This window comes from Lygodium microphyllum, chromosome 10 (assembly GCF_053477565.2).
Source record: "Lygodium microphyllum isolate KBCC chromosome 10, Lygodium_microphyllum_v1.1.10, whole genome shotgun sequence".
Classification (NCBI taxonomy): Eukaryota; Viridiplantae; Streptophyta; class Polypodiopsida; order Schizaeales; family Lygodiaceae; genus Lygodium; species Lygodium microphyllum.
The window spans coordinates 7,312,391-7,320,915 of NC_141144.1; the positions used below are offsets into that span (position 1 = coordinate 7,312,391).

Sequence of the window (8,525 nt, forward strand, 5' to 3'; positions counted from 1 at the left end):
ATGCTATTTCTTGCTATCTTTTCTGTCCATTGCTTCCTTGAAGCATGATGGCTCACCACAATCTGTCAACATGACATAATCAACCAGATAATTGACATGAGGAACAAACCTATCTGGCTGTCTTTGCATTCTGATCGACCTATAGAACCAATGATCAAGATTTGTTGGCTGTTCAACCTGCAAATCTATATTAACAGCTTGCTGTTCTACAGGTTCAGCATGTTGTACAGCTGGTTCTGGTTGTTTCAAAGGCATCTGTTCTTGCTAATCATTTTCAGCATCATTCCATGCATTTTCAGAGCCATTTACAGCAGGTATTTGTTGCTGTCCAGGGGGCATTCTTTGCTGTCCTATCAGTACATCGTTCCAAAATACAACCCTTCTGACTTCCTCAGTCTTTTCAAGCTATTTGTGCATGCGATCTTCTTGGAAGATAACATCATGGTTGTGTACGATTTTACTTTTTTTGGGATCCCTTAACCTATATCTCATTTTGCCCTCATCACCATATCCTAGGAAAATACATTTGCAAGACTTTGGCTCAAGTTTGTTGTATTTTTCCTTGTGAATGTGCACAAATGCCTCGTAGCCAAACACTCTCAAGTGAGCATACGAAGGTGGCTTGGCCGACTATGCTTCTTGCGGGACGTCCCCCCCCCCCCCCTTCCAAAAAAAAAAGAAAAAAGAAAGACTTGTTTGGTGATCTATTAATCAAGCGTACGGTTGTCATAACAGCCTATGCCCAAAATCCACGAGGTAAAGCAACATGTGACAGCATTGTACGGACCTTGTTTTGAATGGTCCTGTTCATATACTGTGCAATATCATTTCGGGGTTGGTTGTGAGGGGCGGTGAGCTTCCTTTTAATCCCTTTGCTGTCACAAAAGTCATGAAATGCTTTGGACACATATTTACCACCATTGTTAGAGTGACGACACTTTAATGTCTTGCTGATTTGATTTTCAATAAGTGCCATGAATTTTTTTAATTTATCCGAGGCCTCGTTTTTACAAAGCAATGTAGAAATCCAAAGCAATCAGCTGACTGAAAATTGAGTTGAACTCATTCAAACATATAGACATGGCTGTACCTTCCTTCGTGCGAAGGTCCATCAACTTTTTCAGCCAATAAACCTTGTTGGCTGCACTTTTCTAAGCATACAATTGCTCAAGTCTTCACCACATTTTATATGCAGAATTCAGCTTCTCAATGTTAAAGAGCAAGTTGTTTGACAAATGCAAGCCCAAATGTGACACAAATGACCACCGTACGCTGCAAGCACCAACTAGTAGTGAAAATCAAGAAATTGCAGAAATTTCAAATTTGGAAATTGATTTCCAGAATTAGAGAATGTCTACTACTGCACTCCACAATCAATTACAGCTAGATTTATAGGCCGATGCACCAATTGCATGTGAAATCCCCAAAATTCTGCTGCAATTTTTGTTCCAAATGCATTCTCGGGCACAAATTTGACGATTGTGGTCAAATGCTCCAAATATTTAAATGCAAATCTGCCCAAATTGCATCAATACATGTACCCAAGTGCATATACAAGGCAATTCTTGCTCAATTTGATGAAATTCTGCAAAGCCCCAATTTTCTTGAGTTCGGTGTGTACAAATTTTAGTGAAATTGACAAAATTTTACTAAAATGTGAAAAGCCCCAAATTTCTGAGAAAATGTGCACCAAATTTGTAGTTTCTAAATCAAATTGTCCTATTCTACATCAAAATTTCCAAATTCGGGAAAATCCCCAATTTTTTGGCTCAAGATTTCACAGTGCTTACGCATGCAAACGCTTGTCAATGGACCAAGGTTTAATTCAAAAAACCTTTGAAATTCTGAAAAATAATGAAACATTTGTCTCATTACCTTGATTGAACTGCCGCTTGCAATTTGAGCTATTTGATGGATTGACGTAGTTTGACGGACTGTCTAATGTAGCCTAGCAGACTATTTGACACAATACTGATGACTATCTTGACACAGCTTTGACGACTGTCCTAACGCAACTCCAACAACCTAAGTTCTGATACTAGTTTATTAGCAGAGTGCACAAGGATCGAGACACGCAATGCTATCAATCTCACAGAGAGAGAGAGAGAGAGAGAGAGAGAGAGAGAGAGAGAGAGAGAGAGAGAGAGAGAGAGCACAAGACTCGATGTGGATACAATCTCAAAGTGCCACTTTAGGTTTTTGATAATATATACATAGTACATGTATAAGGGTGCGTGCACACCCGAACACTGTAAAAGGCACGGTGACCCTTTATTCCCAACAATTTGCCCCTCCGTTGACCTGAAACCACTTCATAAAGTGTGAACATGAGAGAGATGAACTAGTTTTTTTAAAGTTTATGACTAATTATGGTTTAAAGAAGCATGCAAATGGAAAAATATGTCAAGATAGGATGACTTCTTTAATAGCTCTTTTAGCTAGTCTGTGTTGGAGCAGTTGGTTAGTGACTAGCTCCGGATCTCTGTCAAACCATACTTGACCTATCCCTCGTGGACTTCGTCTTTATGAAGGGATAGGGTGAGGACTGCGTTTTGTGCTCTATTATGTATTTTTATTTGTAACAACTTGATACTCTTTATGGTTCATTTTTGTGCAGATCAATTCGTGGGTTCGATGGGCTGAGTCGCCCTATCCCTTGGTCGCCAATGAGAGAGCGAGTCTGGGTGTGTTTGAGTGGGCTAGGCATAGCTGTTTGTTTTGTGCATTTTTATGGTGCCTATTTTTGAGGATTTAGTCATTAGTTTATGGCCAACTAGCTTTTATTATTATTTTATTTGCTGGCCAACCTGATCCAGATATGGGCATATTTCTTGCCTATTTATTTAGTGGCTCCCTCCTCATTCATTCATCACTTGTTGCAAATTTCCAGAGTAGGTCGTGCTGGAGAGAGGGAGCTAGTGCTAGTGCCCACACAGCCATTGGTGATCTACTATTGTGTATGACTGTCTCATGTCTTGATATATGGATTCCATTTCCCAAGCATATTGCTAAGTTGTCTCTTTGTGATGTTCTCGTGTTCTTCAGTTTCTCTCGTTTCTCCCTGTCTTTCTTTCTTCTCTTGTGTTGTGCAATGTATTACAATAGTCTTCTGTGCTTCCATGGTTGCACCCACTCCTAACATGGTATTAGTCATCCATGTTTGGGATCTTGGTGCTGCATGCTGTTGATCATCTAGTTTTCAGCCTTTGCAGCCTACATTTTTCTGCTAGTAGTCATGTGTGTCATGCACAGTGATCTCATGCATGTGAGCCTCAGTCTGAGTCAAATGAGAAAATTAGGAGCTCTAACACACAGTCTATCATGTGTTTTGATGGAGGAGGCATATGGAGCATGCATTTCATTTTAATCAGATTTAGGAGTGTTCACATTGGCTGATTGTCTTCCAGCTTGGTGCATTTCTTTTTGGCTAGGATGGGGTAATCAGCAATTATTATGATGATCAACATTTTCCTTTCATGTTGATCAGTCTGCCAACTTTTTTTGCCCTACTAGAGCATGTCAGCCAGATTTTGCATATTTTAGCTATTTATAGCTGTCCTCTGCACTTGGCTGGTCATTCACAAGCTCATCCTTTGCAGGTTTCAGCACACTCTGATGCACAAGGACTCTTCTCCATCTTTCAGTGCTACCTTCCATCATCAGCCTGATCTGGTGTCTTTATTGGCGCCTTGGGTGTGTGCAAGGACTAATCATTCCTCTTTTGTACTCAGCTTTCATTCAGTTTAGTGCAAATTTTCTCCTTCCATTCTCTTCTTTCATTGTATTCTTTCTCTTCCCTTTTCTCTCCATGCTCAAATTCCTCTTCTGTTGTGCACTCTCTCGTGGTATCAGAGCCAACCTAATAACGTGGAGGCTCTATGAAGAGAAGACCACACTCAACTTGCTGTTTGGAGCAAATCTGTTGTGAAAAGCACAAACTTTTCACATTGTTCGGGTGTTCTTCAAAGTGTGTGAGACATCTACAACTCCTCCTTGCAAGACGTAGCTGATTTACCCTTCATTCGGGCATCCTGACACCAAAACGCAAATTTTCTAGCATGCTTGTAGGTTCTTTTGAAGAGTTATGAATTATCGGGTTGATAGGTTTGATGACTCAAATGCAAAGACCATTTAGACTTCCCCCAATAGATGATCCCATCAATCTACTAATTGTCATGAAGAGCAATGCGAAGATAGACATTCAAAGCCTTGTTCTCCCTTAAATAGATCAAGAAGTGGAAGCCCTCTTCTTCTCCTTGCTTCTCTACATCTTCCTCACGGGGTCTCTTAGTTTCTTCTTAAACTACCGGGTTGATTCTATGTTCTCAAATGACCCTTGATGCATTAGAATGGTTATACTTATAATGGCTCATATTTTAGTTTTTATTGCCTTGATTTCCTAAATGCAACTTTTCTTTTCTTTTTGCAATTTTGGTGTTGTTTTCTTTTCTTCTCTTCTTGTAAAGCAAGCATTTCTTTCCATATGTGTCAATACATAAAGGAGCCCATGGTTCTCCTTCCCTTGTGCTGGTATCCTTTGCTCAAAGGAAGTGCCAAGTGGGCAAGAGACGAGGATATTGATAATACCTCTTTTTCTGGTCGCTCTAGCCATTGGGTAGGATACTTGTACTTGTACTTCACCCAACCGGTACACACGGGCTCAAGTGACCTATCAATCCTCTCTCTCTCTCCTCCTCAAGTTTCTTTGTACACATGTCATGGATGTGACACCATACCATCCCTCACACGAACTGATGGCGGCAATGGCTTTTACCATCTGCTTTCATAGATCCACTTTAGGGGTGTGGAAATAGAGATTGCGTTTAATTATGGTGTGTGCAATTTCTATTTCGGCTTGTTGTTGCCTCTCTTTGAGAAAAGAGAGAGGACCGGATACTTGGCCCATTGCTTGGGCAAGTGTGGTTTGCCACTTTGGCATAGGTGCACCATTGGAATGGCTTTCTCGATGGGATAGAGGAGGCCCCTCCGATAGAGGAAACTAAGATGGTTGGAGAGGGATCTTCTCCATCCGAAGCCTCATGATCAGAAGACACTACCTCATTGCTTGCCGTTGAAACATCTTCGTGCCGCTTCAATGGCAAGTATTTCTGACACCATCTTTGGTAGACATCATCAAGAATGCTAGGGCATGGTGTGGCCTCCCTTCCGAATTTGCATATGTGAGCGAGGAGGTGGGTGACGGAGGAGGTTTGGATCTTGGGGCAACACTTGCATTGCCACTTGCAAGTGTTGGATTTCTCCTTCACTCGTTTGAGGTAGGCGCAATGCAAGTGAAAGGCCTCATGAAGAGGGGGTGCCATTGATGATTGGGTATATGGAGAGAGAGAGAGGGAGAGGGAGAGGGAGAGGGAGAGGGAGAGGGAGAGGGAGAGGGAGGGAGGGAGGGCTGGCTTGAGAGTAGAGGGTAGAGACTAGAGAGGGTAGATTTGGAGACTTGAGAAGGTGGAGGGTGGAGTGATTGAGGGAGTAGAAAGGGTAGAGAGGTTGAGGGCGTAGAGATTGCTTGAGGGATAGAGAGATTGAGAGAGTAGGGAGAGCTTGAGGGAGTAGGAAAGGTAGAGAGGTTATGGAAGTAGAGATAGTTTGAGGGAATAGAGAGCTTGAGATGCCAAAGTGTGCTTGACAAAGTAGAGAGTGTGGGAAGCTCAAGAGTCAAGTGAATAGATGCTAGAAAGGATGAATGAGATGTGGGAGAGGGAGTGTTTTAAGGTTTGGAGTTGGGGAGAGAGAGAGAGAGAGAGAGAAAGAGAGAGAGAGAGAATGAGAATGAGTGTATGGGCAATAGGTATGGCCCATCACCCATGTCTACCATACCTATCATCCATGGGTAGGTTGTGTATTTGGGGTGGGTTTTTTTTTTCTTTGGGGGGGGGGGGGGGGGGAAAGAGAGAGAGGTTGTACTGGCCAACAACCTTGGACTCTTATTGCCCGCACTTTTCTTGAGGGCTGAGGCCTTTGGCATGATAATACGAAGATACAGGGTTCGTGGTGGCATGTGCTTAACGCTGGCGTTCCCTTTTGTATGTCTACCTCAGTTTTTCTTAATCATTTGGTGTGCTTATGGAAAATGGTACTTTCCAAGGCCCAATGGCATTTGGACGGACAGATAGGCGGCTAATTCATTGCAGATGGAAATCCTAGCAGTGTCTCCTCTTCTATCTTGGGAAGGAAAACCCTAGAAGAGACCTAAGCTCAAGGTCAGTTAAGCAGTTATTTTATTCCTAATGGGCCATGCCTGGCTGCGAGCACATTCACTGATGGCTGATCTGGTATCTGCTAGCTGGGTGTAACATTTTTCTAATTGTTCCACACTCTTTCACTTGTTCAACAGAGTAGACTATCTCCAGATTTAAGAATCACATAATCGACATTCGTTCTGAACTCCTGAAGATTCACAGGCAGAAAACACCTATATATTAGAGTGTACAATGAAAGTCCAAGTGCTGACACAGATGCAAGTCATACATAGGCGTCTTGTTGATAACCAGACCTATACAGACTTCAGCAATCATTCTTGAATCCATTGTCAAGTGTGTGCACAGTTGCTCACTCATAATGCTACACACTCTAAAGGGCATCCAAATTCTGCTGTGTATGCTATAAAGTAAACCAAATTAGATATGTCCAAGTATATTTGATCATTTCTCTTTTGAGTATAGCCAGTACTCAATGTGAAACTTAAGCAAGCACTGCCTTTACAGTTATTTTCTCTGTGGAGCAAGTGAACGGCATCCAAATTCTGCTGTATATGCTATAAAGTAAACCAAATTAGATGTGTCCAAGTATATTTGATCACTTCTTTTTTGAGTATAGCCAGTACTCAATGTGAAACTTAAGCAAGCACTGCCTTAACAGTTATTTTCTCAGTGGAGCAAGTGAAGGATCACTATTGTCTTCTCCATTCAAATTTACCCCGTGGCAAATATCTGGAAGCAATCCAAAGCAGAACTTTGTAAAACAGATACGCATATTTTCATCAATGGCTTCCTCACAAGCTGAATCGAAGAAGATAGCTCCAGGTCATACTCGTGTGGGATGGATAGGAACTGGTGTTATGGGACAGGCAATGTGTGGTCATATTCTTGATGCTGGCTATCATGTTTCAGTTTACAACAGGACTCGAAGTAAAACTGATAATCTTTGCAAAAATGGAGCAGTGTTTTTAGATTCTCCTAGGGCAGTTGCTCAGTAGAGTGATGTTGTGTTCACCATTGTTGGATATCCCTCTGATGTCCAAGAAGTTATTTTAGGGGAAGAAGGTATTTTGAAAGGTCTTAGTCAAGGAGGCATTGTTGTTGATATGACCACTAGTAACCCCTCCCTTGCTCAAGAAATTTTTTCAGTGGCAAAGGGAACTTCATGTCATGCTGTTGATGCACCAGTGTCAGGTGGTGATGTGGGAGCCAAAGCTGGCACCCTGGCTATATTTGCAGGGGGTCAAGAAGAAGTTGTTAAGGGCTTAGTGCCGCTATTTTCTTGCATGGGCTCTGTCACTTACATGGGTGGTGCAGGATCAGGGCAAAGTACAAAGATGGGAAATCAGATCATTATCGCTTCTACAATGCTTGGGTTGGTGGAAGGCTTGGTTTTTGCTCATAAAGCAGGTCTGGATGTAGTTCAATACTTGCAGGCCATAGCAAAAGGCATTGCAGGATCTAAATCTTTGCAATTGCATGCAGCACGATTGCTGAAAAGGGATCTCAACCCAGGTTTTTACGTAAATCATTTTGTCAAGGATCTGGGAATTGCAATTGAGGAATGCAGGCAGATGGGTCTTGCACTTCCAGGGCTTGCTCTTGCTCAACAGTTGTTTGTGTCTCTAAAAGCACATGGTGAAGGTAATCTTGGAACCCAAGCATTAATCTTAGCTCTAGAGCGTCTGAACAATACAGAACTGCCCAAAATTGACACCAATATATTTTAGTCTTTCTTGATGAAGGACAGTTGGCAAAACCATTTTATCTAAATAACCTACAGTTGTCCATGACCATACTGGTAACGAAGGGAAGCTGAGAAGGCATATCCTTTTCTTCTTTGATGGTTTGCAATCAGTTATGAATAATTCATAAGGCCATTGCATCTGAGCCCTACAGTAATCAGTTAAATTTATTTCAAGAAGACTGTCTGAACTTAATCCATGTTGGCTTCCGAACAATTGCATTTAGCAGTTGATGTCAAGGATTAAGCTTTAGCTAGGGTTGTGTGTAATAGCCATCTGCCTGAGCTCAAAAAACTTTCCAATTTTTGTGTAAATTTTATTAACAATCAAAAAATTTTCATCCAGATTTGAGAATTGAGCAAGATGGATCCAGTCTGCATGCATGTTTATGATCATGCATAGTTACAGCTACTGATACTTGCACAAATATGTTTACTCTTTCCAAGAAGGTTTTAGATTTCGGGAGTCATTTGAAGGGGCGATTTTTCATATATTGTTGGCTAATCAAAATAGGAGGGCTTGTATGGGACAATTTTTTCTGTGGCAATTCAGGACATGCATTTCA

The 8,525-nt window shown here is 41.6% G+C and overlaps 1 pseudogene across 1 annotated transcript; it reads left to right on the top strand.

Annotated features, from left to right (window-relative positions):
- The first annotated feature begins 6,759 nt into the window (after positions 1-6,759).
- On the top strand, positions 6,760-8,304 carry LOC148029681 (putative 3-hydroxyisobutyrate dehydrogenase-like 1, mitochondrial; annotated as a pseudogene). The gene is made up of 2 exons (XR_015692077.1): positions 6,760-6,779; positions 6,877-8,304. The product of XR_015692077.1 is annotated as a putative 3-hydroxyisobutyrate dehydrogenase-like 1, mitochondrial (transcript).
- The last annotated feature ends 221 nt before the right edge of the window (positions 8,305-8,525 follow it).